At 44.0% G+C, this 17,943-nt stretch overlaps 1 protein-coding gene across 1 annotated transcript in view; it reads left to right on the top strand.

The window, feature by feature from the left end:
- Positions 1-17,943, top strand: part of LOC126191371 (whirlin-like) — a 580,516-nt gene that overhangs the window by 437,571 nt on the left and 125,002 nt on the right. The gene's annotated exons all lie outside the window — the stretch shown is intronic.

The raw sequence follows: 17,943 nt of genomic DNA on the forward strand, positions 1-17,943 counted from the left end.
GGAAAATGGCATCTACCTGGGAGCCTGTATCTAATATTTTCTGGGTCTCATGAACAAATAAAGCGAGTTGGGTTTCACACGATCGCTGTTTCCGGAATCCATGTTGATTCCTACATAGTAGATTCTGAGTTTCCAAAAACGACATGATACTCGAGCAAAAGACATGTTCTAAAATTCTACAACAGTGTAAGGTGTCAGGCAAATCCAACACCTTCCATGAAAACCCTGACATGATAAGCAAATCCAGTAGTATGTCACATAGCTCCGAATAAATCGTGACATTAAATTAACCAAAGTAATACGAGTAACGAGTGAGCAAACGGAATACCACAGACTAACACGAGAACGCCTAAATGCATGTCATACCTTCCCACCGTGAGACAGACGCACTTCCGAGGGGAGAAACGAGAACAGAAGCCGAGAGCAGAACCGTGTTAAGTTAGAAGGCCATACGATAAGGGACGGACACCCACGTCGCCAGCTAACCGCTAGGACCACTCCCAGCCCATGTTAAAAGATAGAGCCCTCCAGAAGAACAGTATAGATCTTACGATAACACTAAAAGGACCACACCAGTTGCAAGTTTTAGCGTGAGACTTTTTCGCGTCTCTGTTACGTTGCAAACTTTAAAAACATTGCCCCACCACGAAAAGTATAACGTTTCTCATTGGATAGACAGAATTTTTGTAGGCGGAGCTTAAGGTTAACATTGAGACCCTGATTGGTCAGATGAAAACACAGCCAGATAGTTTTTTTAAACCAACTTCGAGAACTGCAGAAGTCTCATCTGTTACACCCCCTTTTTGCGTAATACTAGTGTCGATCGTCAAGTAAAGCTCATAGTGTTCACAATTTCCACTTGAAGTAAAAATCTGAAACGCGATGATCTTTTTGTTGTACAGTTATTGAGAAGCCACACCAGCCACTGTAATTTACGACAAGTTAGATAAGTAATTATAGATAATTGAGGGTCACTGTAGACCATTTTGATAGTTTTCTCTTTTGTGAAACTTAATTTAAACCTAGATTATAGATGTGATATGGCATAGGTCATCCTTCGATCCATTGTAGAACTTGGAAACCCATTCAGGGAATATTCGTTCACATTTTTCTTGAACGAAGTTGGTTTTTACCATCCTGTATTAAAACATTTCTCAAATCTCTTCCAACTCTTCTGTTGAGAAAAGAAAAAGAAAATTCTGACTTCGTCAGAGCATAAGCGTGATACTTTTCGAACCATCGCAGTATTTTAAGATTAACACCCGTGTCGAAAACCGAGAGCTCTTCATCAACAGTATATGCTCGGAATGTCTACATTCACACAAAAGAGAAAATTTTAAAATCTAGAGGACCTACTTTATCAAACAAAGGCAACGACTTCCATTGTAATTTATTCCTCTGAATTGCTTCATAGTTTTATTTTTTACTCGTTTCATGAAGGTAAAAAAACGTGTAGTCTTAAATCATCAAACTAACCATTTAAAAACTCTGATACTCTCCGTTTCCTACTCCTGGCCTTTAAAAAAAACATGTCATTACCACGGTAATCTTTTGCAAGCAGGCAACGTTTGAAAGGCTGATCATTCCACACTGTCTGAAGGTCCTTTTGGCAAAAGTAAACCAACCCCATACATGTAGGCCGAGATCCAGTTAAAGTTAGTGAACTTAGAAGGAACTGTTCTTGTATTGCTCTGGTTCAGTCCAGCACAGTCTTCGTTATTAAATAATGGTAACTTCATCTTCTCAGCCACTCCCTACTGCAAAGCCTAAATAGCTTGATATAACGTCAGGGTCTTCAATTTTGTAACATACTTACGAATAAGCTTCATGTGATGATCTTCTTATAGTATCGGTGATATTGTGTGCAGTAGTAAATGCCGATTGATAGCAAACAAAGTTAATTATGTCGGGCTCCAAACTTCCCAATAGGAGCAAGTGTGGGAAAATATGCAAAGTGTGCGATAATTTACCTAGTTTCAATGTGGGCTGCAGCCGCAATAGCTATTGAAATTGATAGAGGAAATGAAATCTTTCCGAGTTCCGTTTTCCATCTCTTCAGCATGTCATGGACAAACACTCTTGGTTTGTTTTTTAAATAACATGTATTTGAAACCTGCATATTGCGTCTTAAACACTGAAGAAACTGTCCTGCACTTAACTACCGTATTATCTACAATGAATGTGGTGTTCAATCATGTGTCACAGACATTATTTCATAAAACGTATTGAAGCACCATTTCTTTTTCAATTTTGGATGGAACATTTCAACAGTACAACGTACCTAGTCCTCACAGGATCAAAATTCCGTATGAAACTAGGTACCAGATTTTCTGTCACATAATTACACCTGTCACCTGCTATACATGAAAGTCTTCCTGATCATCACTAGAAGTGATTCCAAGGCTCTGATCTAAACAGTAATAGTTTTTACCCTTCGTAAGTTTCCAGACCTGATGCACCGTTTCCCACACATAAATCGAGGCAAGGGTGGTGTTGGATGGGACGTTGTTACACTGATACCCCTTGTCCTCCCCGCCTTACACCATTAACTGTCCATTTTAACGCTAAACGGTAAATGGGAACATGTTGCGATGAACAGAAATAAGATGTCATTAAAAATAAGAAACACAATAATCTCATCACAATGAAAGTGTATTTGACAGAATAGCGCTCTCTTGATTCTTGGACTGTTCTTGAGCAACTGATGACTTTTTAAATTGTTGTAATTATCATTACTATCACCATCATCAGTTCTCAGCCATTTGGCATCCAATGCTGGACAAAGGCCCCCACTACACTTCTCCATGCATTGCGGTTCCAGTTTGACGCATCAATGTTACCCCTACTCGTTTTATATTCGCAGCTACCCACCTTCAGTGAGGTAATTTCTCTCTGTCTTTTCTTATTCGTTGGAAAGAATTTATGTGGCCTATCTCCCAACCATTCGCCTGGCTCCATGTTCTACCTGCCTATTTCCATTTCGTTTTCATTACAATCATAATGACGTCTGTCATTAGACCAGTTTCTTTTTGTTCTCCTACCTCTCTTCCCAACATTTATCTTGCCATCGCCCACTGCGCAACCTTCAGTTTCTCAACGGTTTTGCTCATTGAAACTTCGTTTCTCCGTCGTAATTCAGAACTGGCAATACACAATGACTGTAAACTTGCATTTTTCATTATATTAGTCTGAAAACACTGTTTAGCTTATCAAAAATATTTCAGTCAAGTCTTGTTCCTCTGTTTTTCCCTTTTATTTTTTAAGAGGGCTCCTGCCTTTTTCACTTGGTGATTTATCCTGATTTTCTTAAGCGTTTTTATGAAAGATGTCCATTGTTTTTAAGTCTCAGTGTGACCGATCTTTCAGACCTGTTTTCATACTTGGTGAGTTAAGTTGTTGCATTAGTTGTTGAGGTTTATATTCACTTGAGGCAAGCACTGCAGGTCTTCACCAAAGTAATGTTTGTTTATTTTTTCCATATCGTAGTAGGTGTAACAGTGTTTCTGGATGAAGATATGGTTCACTAACTTTCGGTCGTACAGGTCATTTTTCAACTGCTTCGAAAAAGTTCTCCAGTTTTTTTTCCTGCCGCTTTAACTTTTATTTTATTTTATTCTGTTGGAGTACGTCGACAGATTTTCTAACTGGGAACATTCGAAAACCAATACACCGACCATTCCAGTTTTTGTTACCGCTGTCAGTGTTAATAAACTCTGTCTGATGCGAATCGATATCTTAAGTTTCGCCTAAGAAGCCATTAATAACTGATTTCCTTAAAAGAAGATCAAATATTTTGAGATGATATAAAGCAGTGCAGATTAGGTAACGTGATCTAAGGATAGATCACAAGATACCAAAAAGCAAACACAATAAAGGTGTCATTGATAGTGTGAAGTGTTCGTTGTAAACCTGGCTTATTTCCTTGTCACCTCACTTTTCTCGCCCTCATAATGTGGGATAGGGATGCACTATGTGAACGGACAGTCAGTCACTCCCTAAATCATAATGGCGAGGGTTAAGCTTGATGTGTTGGCAGTAGAACCAACACCGTGTTGCTAGAGGAGGCCGAAATGCACGCGTTAAAGCTCACGCAGGCTGGCGTGAGGTCTGGAACTGTTAAGGGAATTATAGTAGCAAATAAAGTACGTAGTTGATGTAATACTTAACTTTAATCCATAATCGGAGAACATCGCTCTGACGGTACAGGCATCACAAGTTAAATATCTATTGATAATGGCGCCTTGCTAGGTCGTAGCAAATGACGTAGCTGAAGGCTATGCTAACTATCGTCTCGGCAAATGAGAGCGTATTTGTCAGTGTAGCATCGCTAGCAAAGTCGGCTTTACAACTGGGGCGAGTGCTAGGACGTCTCTCTAGACCTGCCGTGTGGTGGCGCTCGGTCTGCAATCACTGACAGTGGCGACACGCGGGTCCGACGTATACTAATGGACCGCGGCCGATTTAAAGGCTACCACCTAGCAAGTGTGGTGTCTGGCGGTGACACCACAAAGCTCTTCCCAGATATCTCATCAGTCGTACTGATTACTTGACGAAGCCCTGTTTTAGTCTACATTGTGTTTGTACACTAACGAGTCAAAGAAAGTGGTACACATGCCTCGTATGCTGTAGTGCTCCGTAAGCACGTAGAAGAGCCGGATTAATGTCTGAACCAGTGCTGGAAGGAACTGACACCATGAATCCAGCAGGGCTGTCCATAAATCCGTAAGAGTACGAGGGCGTGGAAATTCCTTCTGAACAGCACTTTGCAAGGCATCCCAGATATGCTCAGTAACATTCATGTCTGGGGAGTTTGGAGGCCAGTGGCAGTATCTAGACGTATCAGGTGTCTAATATCACTCCAACTGCACACGCCCCACACCATTACAGAGCTTTCACCGGCTAGAGAAGTCCCCTGCTGACATGCAGGGTCCATGGATTCATAAGGTTGCCTCCATACCCGTAGACGTTCATCCACTCGATACAATTTGAAACGAGACTCGTCCGACCAAGCAACATGCTTCCAGTCATCAACAGCCCAATGTCGGAGTTGACGGGCCCAGGCTAGGCGTAAAACTTTGTGTCGTGCAGTTATAAAGGGCACACGCGTGGCCCTTCGGCTTCGAAAGCCCATACCGATGATGTTTCATTGAACTGTTCGCACGATGACACTTGTTGAAGACCCAGAATTGAAATCTGCAGCAATTTGCGGAAGTGTTGCACTTCTGTCACGTTGAACGATTCTCTTCAGTAGTTGTTTGTCCAGTACTTGCAGGATCTTTTTCCGGCCGCAGCGATGTCGGAGATTTGATGTTTCGCCGGATTCCTGATATTCACGGTACACTCGTGAAACGGTCGTACGGCAAAATCCCCACTTCATCGCTACGTCGGAGATGCCGTGTCCCATCGCTCGTGCGCCAACTGTAACACCACGTTCAAACTCACTTAAAGCTTGATAACCTGCAATTGTAGCAGCAGTAACCGACTCTGACAACTGCGCCAGACACTTGTTGTCTTATATAGACGTTGCCTACCGCAGCGCTGTATTCTGCCTGTTTACATATCTCTGTGTTTGAAAACGCGTGCCTATACCAGTTTCTTTGGCGCTTCAGTGTATATTGTGCTTATAAATTAGGAGGAGGATAGTTTTTCGTAAAATAAAAAGTAAAAAATAAAGAAATGTCCAGTCGACATTCAGTATCGGATCACAAAGGAGAGCGCAGCAGTAAACTGCTTGCTTTCTGACTGTCTACTGACTGACTTTATCATGCCAGTACGCGCTTTCACAATCCTCATCCGGGCACTGAGAATAGGAAAAGTATTCCATAACTTACAGAAATCAAGGCATTACCAGACGTCCCCAGTCAAGTGGCATAATCTGTCTGAGTTTTATATTTATAATAATGGCAATTTCAAAATCTGTTGTCGCGTATTTCGCACCTTCTCGGGAGTCAATCCAGAGACGTTAAGGTTCCCGTAAATGAAGAAAGTACATGTAGCCTTTCTATTTTACTTTGTTACCTACCACTACCCACACACTGAAAACCAGAAGCTGCGCACTTACACTGCATTCACCAATTTCTTCGTAAAAAGAAGCCTGACCACAACACCCCTGTGACATCTACTCTATTTTTTTAGGTGGCTGTGGCATGGAGAGAAATTTTCCGTAATCTTAAGAAGTCGCAATGGGTCTGCAAAAATGCTCAGACCGTACTGACGGCACTTTCTTTCGAGGACACACATTTTTAGAGATCCATCGTGGGTACTTCGTTTGCGCGAGCAGAAAGTAAGCAGAGGTTCATTTACCCTGGACATCAATGGGGTTGTGCAGTCAAATGGCTGTGTGTTCACACTAGTCGAAACATCAATGCAATGCGTCACTCCTCCTGGTAGTGACCTGTGAAAGAGAGGTTGCGAGGGACCGATTGTCTTCAAAGTCGGACTGCAGTAACAGCATTAAGGAACCAGCAATAGTAGCGGAGTTTCTTAATGGCGAAAGTCCAGATAAAGTATCGTATAAATATAAAAATTTACTTGTTCAGAAAAATAAATACTTACAAACATAACAAAAAATGTTTAGGAGGCAGCAGATACTATTTTTTTACCTTATCCATTGTATCTTTGTTTCTTTGTAGTTGCCAATTAACGACAAATCGCTCATTGCAACTGACTGTTTCACTGCTGAAACAATTTTTATTAAAAAAATCTCCTGGCCTATTTGGATTGTTATTTTGGCATGGTGTAGGCTTTCTCCACCTACAGTAAATCCTAAATTATTTTTCGCTTTCATGTACTGAGATTCTTTTGAGGGAGATCATTGGAGAGAAAATTATTAAGTCCTCATGCAACTTTCGCAATATGTCACGAAGAGAATGCAAGTGGTAAAAGAAGTATAAAACCCAACACTGTAACACGAGTCAGTGCGGCAAGATTAGATTACCTACCAATGTCAGCAGACCCCGTCAACGATAAATCTTTCTTTCCCGAGAAACGTTGACGGTGACCTGCCGTTCCCTTCCGTTTACAGTGTGTGAATTTTGCGATTTGAAATGTTCCGTTCTGTTCTGTGAAATCCTATCGATCTTTACAGTGTCGTTGCATGTACGCTACACACATTGCTGTGCCAGTGTGTGTAGAATTTTCAGCGTGGGACACTTAAGATAGGTCAACTCCAAGAACAGGCTGGGCAAAATAAAAGGCCCGGAAAAATAATTCGTACAACGTGAAAGGCAACCCAGCTTACACCTTCCGCACCTCGAGCAGGCTTGTCTATCTTAAGGTGACCGAAATACGTGGGCGTTCAATAACTAATGCAACATATGTTTCTTCTCGGCCAGTTTCGGATGAAAAAATGCGGAATTTGTTGTGGGGTAGCGTGAAATATTCCCGCTTCAGTTCCTATAGTTTCATCAAATTCCGATAGGTGACGGCGCTGTGCATAGCTTTCAAAGCGGCGTCTGTAATGGAGACGCGTTCCAAGCAGAGAGTTGCCACTGAGTTTCTTTTGGCGGAAATTCATAGGCGACTGCAGAGTGTCTACGGAGACCTGGCAGTGAACAAAAGCACTCTGAGTCGTTGGGCGAGGGCCTGACATCATTGCAACGACGTCGCACAAGACTATCTGATCTCTCGCGTACCAGCCGCCGCACACAGTGCAATACTGGAACGTTCGGACACTCTCATTCGAGGTGATGGTAGGATCACAATCAAACATATCGCTGCAGAGCTGGACGCCTCTGTTGGTAGTGCTAACACAGTCGTCCACCCAAAAATGTGTGTCCGCTGGTTTCCTCGCCGCCTAAGAGAAGAACATAAAGAGAAACGAAGGACCGTCTCTGTAGAGTTGCTTGCACGTTACGAGGCTTATCATGATTGTTTCTTGTCGAGCATCGTTACAGCCGACGAAATATGGGTTCATCTCTTCGAACCGAAAACAAACCCTCCCTCAAGGTGCAGCGATCAACTCTGTAGTGTATTGTGCTACCCTCAGAAAATTGTTCAGCGCGATCGTCTCCACAAAGATCCAAACGAACTTCTCCATCTCCATGGCAAGGCAAGGCCTCACACAAGTCTGCACACCTGAGAGGACCTCACAGAACTTCATTGGACTGTTCTTTCTCACGCACCGTATAGCCCGGGCCTCGCACCTTCCGATTTCCAACTGTTTGTCCCAATGAAGGATGCACTCCGTCGTGGGAAGCAGTACGTGGATGATGGGGGGGGGGGGGGGGGAGGTCATTGATGCAGCGAGACATTGGCTCCGACGTCGACCAACAGAGTGGTAATGTGCAGCTCCTCCCGTAAGATGGTGTAAGGCTGTCGCAATGAACGGAGATTATGTTGAAAAGTAGGGTTTTGTAGCCCAATGAGTGGAGAATATTATGATGTGTTTGAATCCTAAATTAAAAAACCTGTTTTCAGAAACATAAAATGTTTTCCATTACTTGTTGAGCGCCCTTCGCATATTCCGAGCCAGTTTTATTTTGCCCGCCCTGCAATATCCAGAACAATGTAGGTAAACACGTAACACAGGTATAGTTCGTGTGTTTACCTGTGCGCATGAAGTCCATCGTTCTGTGTTCCGCTGTTGGAGCGATGAGACAGTTTTTTCGTGAAGCTATTCAGAAACAGTGGTCTCGCGGTCGCGTTTTCGCTTCCCGATCACGGGGTGCCGGGTTCGATTCCCGGTGGGGTCAGGGATTTCACCTGCCTCGAGACGACTGGGTGTTTGTGTTGTCCTCATCATTTCCTCATCATTCATGAATGTGGCGAGATTGGACTGAGCAAAGGTTGGGAATTCGTACAGGCACTGATAATCGCGCAGCTGAGCGCCCCACAAACCAAACATCATCGTCATATTCAGAAACTCACTCTCACAGCTAGAACAAGTGGATACGGTTTTTCTTTATGGGGAATGTCGCTAAACTGTTAGAACAGCGTTCCGATAGTATGCTGAAAGCTATCCTGATCGTGCTGAATTCTCACGATCTGTTCTTACAAACACCATAATAAGACTTCAAGATACTGAAAATGTGAAGACTAAACCACAGCAACGAATAAGGACAGCCATTAATGAGATGCATCTAAAAGTTCAGGTCGGGTAACATGGTAACACACAATCGATATGTCTCCAAGGGGAAGCTTTAATGTGCAAGAGGCCTAAGACAAAGGAGTGCTCTGTGAATACCACACTGCAACGTTTTTTGTTCTTCCCACATTCGCTCCATCAACAGCATCATAGTAATGACTTTCAAAATCGCTTACAGTTCTCCTAATGGTAGCTACAAAAATTGCAAAGTGATTCGGCATTTCTGTGCAAGTTTTTGTTTATAGATGAATCATCGTTCGCAGACCATATGCAAACGCGTCTTCACAATACGCGTTATTGGTCATCTCAAGGAATAAGTGGTTAAACAATAACCTTGGGCTGTCAATGTTTGGTGCGGGCTTTTAAGGACTCGTATCATTGGTCTCTGTTTTACTGATGGTACTCTAAATATTCATAAAAGTGTCTACAACTCCTACTAGAAATACTGGTGAAGTAGTAGGAAGGCATCCGACTGAACATAAAGCAACCCTTGAGACAGCAACATGACAGCTGTCTCGCCCATTACGTACAGATAATTGCAGACACTGCTAATAGAACATTTACAGATTGTTGGATCGGTCGTTCGGGAAATATAAAACGGCATCCACTCTCACGAGACTTGACATCGCTAGACTGCAACACTAACCACTCCCAAAGACATCAAAACCCGTGTAGCATGAGTCTGTTGTGCTTCGACTCCAGATGAAATTCAACGTCCAGTATTGTCAATAAAGAACCGGTTTACAGAAAGTGTCAGTGCTCAAGATTAACATTTTATGATCTTCGTATCATAGTCGTAATGATGATCAAACGAACTGTACCTGAATTACATGTTTGCTTACATTTGGTACTGTATGCCAGCCATGTGTGGAACAGTGGTTTGCTTCACTGATATTTAGTTACTACACATTAGTAAGGGAAAATTTATGTAGTTCCGTTACAAAAAAATCATTGACATAATTCAGCAGCTATAGACCTTAAAAATTACTTGTGCACGTTAGAAAATTGTAGATATTGTCTGTTATAACTTGGCGAAAGTCGCAGATCGATACATTTACTTATTGTGGACATACACAGTGAAACACCCAGAAGGGAGGAAATGAAATGTAACTTCACAGGTTGAGAGGATGTGTGATGTTATTTCAGCGATTACAAAATCGAGTGAAATTTGCAAAGAACTTGGTAGTTAGTGTGAACCCCTTATCAGTACGACGTTTCACCTTCTCTAGCCTGGATTTATGTACCGATTCAATTGAAAAGGTTGTCCTAAAGCCATCGTACCTGTCGTAACGGTCCCTTATTGTTAGAGGGCCCGCACAACCGACTCACAAGATGGGTTGCCGGCCTCCTTTCAGGAGCGCGGAGAGAAACTTCGCCAGTGGACAGAAACAATAACAGACTTTCCATATAAAAATGTATCTACTTCGCCAGACAACGTGTGACAGTGTTCCACCGATTGGAACTCATATGACTCATGTAACACTCCGCCGACCTGGTTTATTAAGCATGCCTAGACTGTCCGACCGGCAGTATATACCAACCGCTAGGAACAGCTCCGGCTAGTACTTAAGCCGGCTCTAGCATTGTATCCACTCGCCGTAGCATTGTAGTAGCAAACTGTATTTTTAGTGTGGATTTTGGTCAGTATTTTCTTCCATTATTTTGTTTCCTTATCTGGTTTGCCACCACAAGAGTTTTGAGGTATTTCTCTGTTTGTTCTTGCGTTTAACACTCCAAGAAGGCGTTTTTCTTTAATTACAATTGTGTTCAAATTGACTGTCAGTTCTTTCCCGCCGACCGCAGAACACTACAGTATCCTCTCCTGAGGCGAGACAGCTCACAACTGTCGATATCCTGGAAACTGGTACTGGGACAAAGTTGACATCCGAGCTGGACCCACACATGTTCTGTCGGCGACAGATCTGGAGTACTTGCTGGCCATTTGCGTGTTGAAAAATGGCGCCCCCTATAGTGCCACAAGAGAGGTAACACGTGAGAAGGCAGTACGTTCGTGGTATACCATTGTGCTGCCATATTTCCCTCAATCACTACCAGCCATGACCTGAAACCATACTCAATGGCTCCCCACACCAAAACGCCTGGAGTAATTGAAGGAATGGAACTTCTCCCCAGGTCTTCACCATACTCATCGATGATGGTCAGTTAGGGTAGTGCAGAACCATAATTCTTCACTGAACACAATGTGACGCTGTTCATCAGCAACGATGCTTCCCGGTCACAGCACCAGTCCAAATGCAGCCATTTGTGTTGAGGTGTTGACAGCATGGGACGATAATTCCTTAGTCCGGCTGCTGCAGCCCCCCGACCAACGGTACGGTACGCCGCAAAATGTTGCAGGGAGTCCATTACATGTTGTCAGACGGCACACTTAGATGTGAAGGGGCTACAATGTACTTGGAGCTCATTACAGCGATCCTCCCTTGTCTTGGTCAGACGTTGTCGATCGGAACTTTCTGACAAGTATGCCTGCTCTCATGTTCCCTCGAAGTCCAGAATTAGGCCACTGTCATATTCGGATGCCCCCACAAATCTGGATATTGCACGCGTCCACCAACCGATCAAATGGAGACTCTCAATGAGGCATCTTTCAAATTCTGTTGGGTGCTCATAACGCTGTCTCACATGAGTGTGTGGCATGTGTATGTAATTAACAATGATCACTCAGCATCTGATGCTGTTGACGCCTCTTGTGTGCCCTACCAGGCCTGGGAACAAAACTAAACAAGAATAAGAGTAATGCACTATGGTGGGAGTTCCACCTGTTACACAGAATTGCAACCCTTCTCATTTACATATCCACTGATGGTGTGTAAGTGTACGAAGTTACATGCTTTCTGGGTGCTTCAACTATTGCGTTAGGCAGTGTGGTTGCGGTGGCACGCCTTAGCTGCCTCACCTCCTTTATAAGTTTCTCTGTCGGCACGAGTATAATTTATGAGTTACAGTGTTGGTAGAGTATATAAGTTACTCGATTGGCGCGAGTATACTAAATAAGTTACTGTGCCAGTGCGAGCACAGTATGTAAGTTCAGCACATCTATAGTATATAACTTATTGTGTCATGGATCGGGGCGATTACTGTATGTAAATAAGGTAATGTGTGAGGATGTCACAGTATATGAGTCACTCTGTCATTGCGAGATATGTTTATTGTGAAGTGGCAGCGATCGTGTTGTTGCTCTCCAGCCGTGTATTTTAGAAAAAATAGCTCAGATTAATATAAACAGTGAGTGTAAGATACAGCTGATAGCGTTCGTAAAAAAAAAAGATGATGATGTGATGTGGACTCCCGGAAACTTTGAGTGAGGACCGGAATGTATGAGATATGGGAGAGGATGTTGGATGGAGAAGGACGAAGTATATCTTTGTGGGAAAGAAATAAGATTAGCTGCAGATATTAGGTATTAGTGGGATGCCAGCTGGGCAAGGAAACCGTAGATTTGAGCGTGGCAGATAGGTTGGGTGATGGTTGAAAGGAGTAGATCTCAGGGATGAGTTCACATTCAGGGAGGGGAATGCGGTTGAAATAATATTTGTAAAGAGTATGAAGGGCATGGAGCTGGAGGGAAAGTAGGACATGTTGTCAGAGGCGTGCCAGCAGGCCAGGGGTCTCAAGGATGTGGGAGGCGTTGAGACAATGCATGATAGGTGCAGGTGTTCCAAATATTGCAGAGAAATTTGATTGCACGATAAAGGAGACAGACACGGAAGGGCAGATGGATATGGAAGTCAAGTGGAATGCATGGTGATCTAGGTTTTGGCGGGAGTGATAGGAGAGAGGGGAGATGCACGTAACAATGGCATAGATAACGAGATTTGTACGGGCATTTAGTCACCATGTTCGTCCTGTTAGTAATTTTAGTCGTCTGTGGGACTTCTTCTGGATAGTTAGTAAGTGGGGATTCCATCTTAGTTTTAGACTGACAATTATGGAAGGTATTTTAGCGTTTTAGTTATGCTGACTGGACGGTTGTGGGCTGTGGGGTAGAGGTATTTTGAATGAAAAGCCGAGGCAGTTTTTTTCTATGATCGTGGCGTGGTTTTTCAGAGATTGGTGCAGAAGTACACCGTGAAGTTATGTGGGTGAAGTTGAAGGAGTCGTTGGAATAGTTGAAGAATAGGATGAGTGGCGAAGTAAGCAGTTCCATTAGCAATCAGAGCAGGTACAAAGGTACACGCGAGGGGTGGTTTTGGGACAATGGCTGTGTTTATGGCTTAAATGAACAGTGATCGGATGGATTCTTGGGAGACTGCATTTGGATGGATAATACAGGACGGTGTGTTGTTTATCGACATTTAGTGAGGAAGCAGATATTTGGGTGGATGTATTTGGTTGGAAGTGCATACCAGTGGAGTTTGATGAGGAAAACGGAATACCATAAATAATCATTAACTTTCTCAATATCTAAGGAAAGAAAGAGGGAGGCCGGCACTCATTGCGACATTGGTGGTGGAGGTGGTAAAAATGGAGGAATTGGTCGCCCGTGGAGAAATTGGGATGGAAGCCACATTTGGTGATATTGAAATGGAGGTCATCTTTATAGATAAACTGGATATGGATGTATCCAAGAAACTTACTGACGACTAAGATAAGGCTGATGTGTCGGAAGGAAGAGATGTTGTTGGTTGGTTCACTGTGTTTGAGGAAGAGAAGGACTTTTCAGATCTCCTCGGCTCAGGATAGAATTCGGTATGTAGGATGTGAGATGATAGGATTTACAGAGAGGGTAAAGTTCGTTCCTTAATTTGGCGGTGTGTAATGGAATCATGGCTAGGTCTGTGTGGTGATTTTTTGTAACTGTTGCTTTAATATAGTGTGCTGTGATCGTTGCAGTCCAAGTACTGGAAGTTGGGAGCGAGCTGAGTGCCGCGGTGCCAGTGTGTTCGTGGACATAAGGGGTCATGGGGCGTTTGAAATTGGTTGTCAAGGTTGGGAAAAGTGTCTCGTAGGTAGGATACGAAAAGTTGGCTTTCATCAGGTCATCAGTTGCTGTGGAGGAGGGCGCCGGTGCGAGTACAGTCGATAAGTTGCTGTGTCAGTATTTGAATGGTGTATGAGTTACTATGTCAGCGTGAGAACAGTATACATGGAGTAACGAAAAGGTAAGACCAACCTTTCCTCACATGTAGAGGGAAAAGTATGTTCCATGGACATGTAAATGGAAAAGTTTCATTTCCGTATTAGCACTCTCCAGACAGTTATGTGGTCAACTTCACTTGTTGCAGCTAAAGAAGTTCCAGTTGAGATGTCCTCGTCCTTCCTGGCCTCCTTCTCCCCGCCCCCCTCCCCCGACGTGAGTAGGAGTCTTAAACGTCCCATGTTCTCTAAGAAGACGATCATTTGCCTCTAACGTTCTCCTGTCGGGTCACCGTCGTCCTGGAAATCTTTCCCGATACAAACGACGATCACCTCGGCTATTAGCATTTGCTGATCCGTGCAGCAAATGCGGATCTGGCAACTCCACATTTGAGTACACTTCCATTGCACTGTGGCGAAAATCAAGTCCGTGATGAACAGTAAACAACTGATGCTACATGCCTGATTCTAGTAGAGCAAAGATGTTAGTCTATTAAGTATCACCTCAGTCGTATGATTCGTGATTTCCTGTTAGAAAGTTCACAGTTGGTAGTAACTGAGGGAAAGTCATCGAATAAAACGGAAGTAATATCTGGCGTTCCCAAAGGAAGCGTTACGGGCCCTCTGCCGTTCCTGATCTACATAAGTGACATAGGAAACAATTCGAGCAGCCTTTTAGATCGTTTGCAGATGATGCAGTTATTTATCGCCTTGTAAAGTCATCAGATGATCAAAACGAATTGCAAAATGACTTACACGAGACGTGTGTATGGTGCGAAAGTGGAAATTGACTCTAAATAATGAAAAGTGTGAAGTCATCCATATTACTAAAAGACATCCGTTACACGATAAATGGCACAAATCTAAAGGCTGTAAATTCAGCTAAGTATTAATGATTACAGTTTCAAATAATGTAAACTGCGACGATCACATAGATAATGTTGTAGGTAAAGCAAACCAAAGACTGTAATTTAATGGCAGACCACTTAGAAAATGCAACAGGTCTGCTACAGAGACTGCTTACACCACGCTCGTCCAACCTCTGCTGGAGGTGCGTTGTGGGATTCCAATCAGATGTGACTGACGGGGACTCCGAAAAAATTCAAAGAAGGGCAGCTCGTTTTGTATTACCGAGGAACACTGGATAGAGTGCCACGGTCATGGTGCGTGAATTGCGGTAACAATCATTAAAACAAAGCCGTTTCTTGTTGCGGGTGGATCTTCTCGAAATTTCAATCACCAACTTTCCCCTTCGAGTGCGAAAATATTCTGTTGGAGCCCACCTACATAGGGAGAAACGATCATCATGATAAAATAAGAGTAATCAGAGTTCGCACAGTAAGATTTAAGTTGTCGCTTTTCCCGCGCACCAATAGAGGGCGGAATGGTAGAGAAATAACTTGAAGGTGGTTCAATGAATCCTCTGCCAGCCACGTAATTGTGAATTGGAGAGTAATCATGTAGATGCAGATATCAACACAAGGGGAGTCCCTTGTCTACATTAACTACGTTCAATTGGAACAACTAACCCTGGTAGTGAACCTACGAAATACAACTTACTGCATACTCTAACAAAACGTAAGCCAGAGGGTATTTTGAACATTTCATGTAATGCTGGTGCAATCTGCTTCTGTCTGTTTCCCATGATCAATGGTTGTGAGGAAAAGTAGAAAATGAGCTCTAAGAAGGAAATAAAGCGTATCCAGACTTATGTCCATGTAACATACTTTGTTCATCTGTGTGTGAGGAATGTTCCCTGAAACTTCGGCCGTAGCTTTTTGTTACTCCCTCGACTGATGAGCCAAAACATTATGAGCACCTGCTTAATAGCTTGTCTGTCAGTCTTTGGAATAAAGTCATCACTAAGTCTGCGTATTAGTGGTCCGACAGTTTTTCGATAGGTGCTCGGAGGTATCTGTGTAACACACAGGTCACGGAATTGGCACAAATAACGGGCCGCTGATTTGCGTACGCGGTGATGACGCCTAAAAGCGACCCACGTGGGCTCCATAGGAGCGGGCGAATTTGGTCGTCGAGACAACACGGTGAGTTCTCTATAATGCTCCTCAAACCGATGTTGCACGATTCTCGCTCCGAAACACAGACATTTATGTTGCTGAAAGATGACATCGTCTGCGGGGATGACATCAAGCATGAAGGGATCCAGGTCGTCAGCGTGTCTTCGATTACTACCACAGGTCCCACGCAAGCGCAATAGAACGTCTCACATACACTGATGCTCATAAATTAAGGATAATTGCAGAATGTGGTGCCACACGACGTGGCACTACACAAAGCTGGCGCTAGTAGCATACGCACATAGGGAACACACACGACACAGATCTGTAAGTCCACGGTATTGGCGATAAGTTGAGAAAACCGTCCCTAAACACATGTGTTGCAAAACGCCACTGTTTCTTGTGCAAGTACCCCAACATCAATATGGGATACGATCACCATGCACACGTCCACAGGCCGCACAACGGGTTAGCATACTCTGAATCAAGTGGTCGAGCAGCTGCTGGGGTATAGCCTCCCATTCGTGCACCAGTGCCTGTCGGAGCTCCTGAAGTGTTGTAGGGGTTTGAAGACGTGCAGCGGTACATCGACCGAGAGCATCTCAGATCCGCTCGATGGGGTTTAGGTATGGAAAACAGGCATGCCACTCCCTTGGCCTGATATCTTCTGTTTCAAGGTACTCCTCCACGATGGCAGCTCAGTAACGCCGTGCGTTATCATCCATCAGGAGGAAGGTGGGACCCACTGCACCCATGAAAAGGCGGACTTACTGGTGCGAAATGACGTCCCGATACACCTGAACCATTACAATTCCTCTGTCAAAGACATGCAGGGGTGTACGTGCACCAATCATAATCCCACCTCACACCATCAAACCACGACCTCGATACAGGTCCCTTTCAAGGACATTAAGGTTCAAATGGTTCAAATGGCTCTGAGCACTATGGGACTTAACATCTGTTGTCATCAGTCCCCTAGAACTTAGAACTACTTAAACCTAACTAACCTAAGGACATCACACACATCCACGCCCCAGGCAGGATTCGAACCTGCGACCGTAGCTGTCACGCGGTTCCGGACTGCGCGCCTAGAACCGCGAGACCACCCCGGCCGGCGGACATTAAGGGGTTGGTGTCTGGTTCCTGGTTCATGCCACATGAAAACCAGGCGAGAATCACTGTTCACACTCACTATATCTGGACCCGTCCGCCAACATGACCTGGGACCACTGTTCCAATGAACATGTACTGTGTTCTTGACACCAGGCTTTACGGGCTCTCCTGTGACCAGGAGTCAGTGGGATGCACCTTGCAAGTCTCTGGGCGAATAAACCGTGTCTCTTCAGTCGTCTGTAGAATGCGTGTCTGGAGACAACTGTTCCAGTGACTGCGGTAAGGTCCTCAGCTAGGCTAGCTGCAGTATTCCGTGGCCGTCTGCGGGCACTGCTGGTGAGATATCGGTCTTCTTGTGTGCTGTACACTGTGGACGTCCCGTACTGTAGCGCCTGGACACGTTCCCTGTCTGCTAGAATTGTTGCCATAATCTTGAGATCACACTTTGTTGCACACGGAGGACCCGTGTTACGACCTGCTGTGTTTGACCAGCCTCCAGTCGTCCTAGTATTCTGCCCTTGATAACTTCATCAATGTGTCCTTTGAGCCATTTTAAACACACATTCACTATTAGCACTTCTGCACAATTACTCGCTGCACCGTACTCTGACATGCACCAACACACTTCTG

Source organism: Schistocerca cancellata, chromosome 6 (assembly GCF_023864275.1).
Source record: "Schistocerca cancellata isolate TAMUIC-IGC-003103 chromosome 6, iqSchCanc2.1, whole genome shotgun sequence".
Lineage (NCBI taxonomy): Eukaryota > Metazoa > Arthropoda > Insecta > Orthoptera > Acrididae > Schistocerca > Schistocerca cancellata.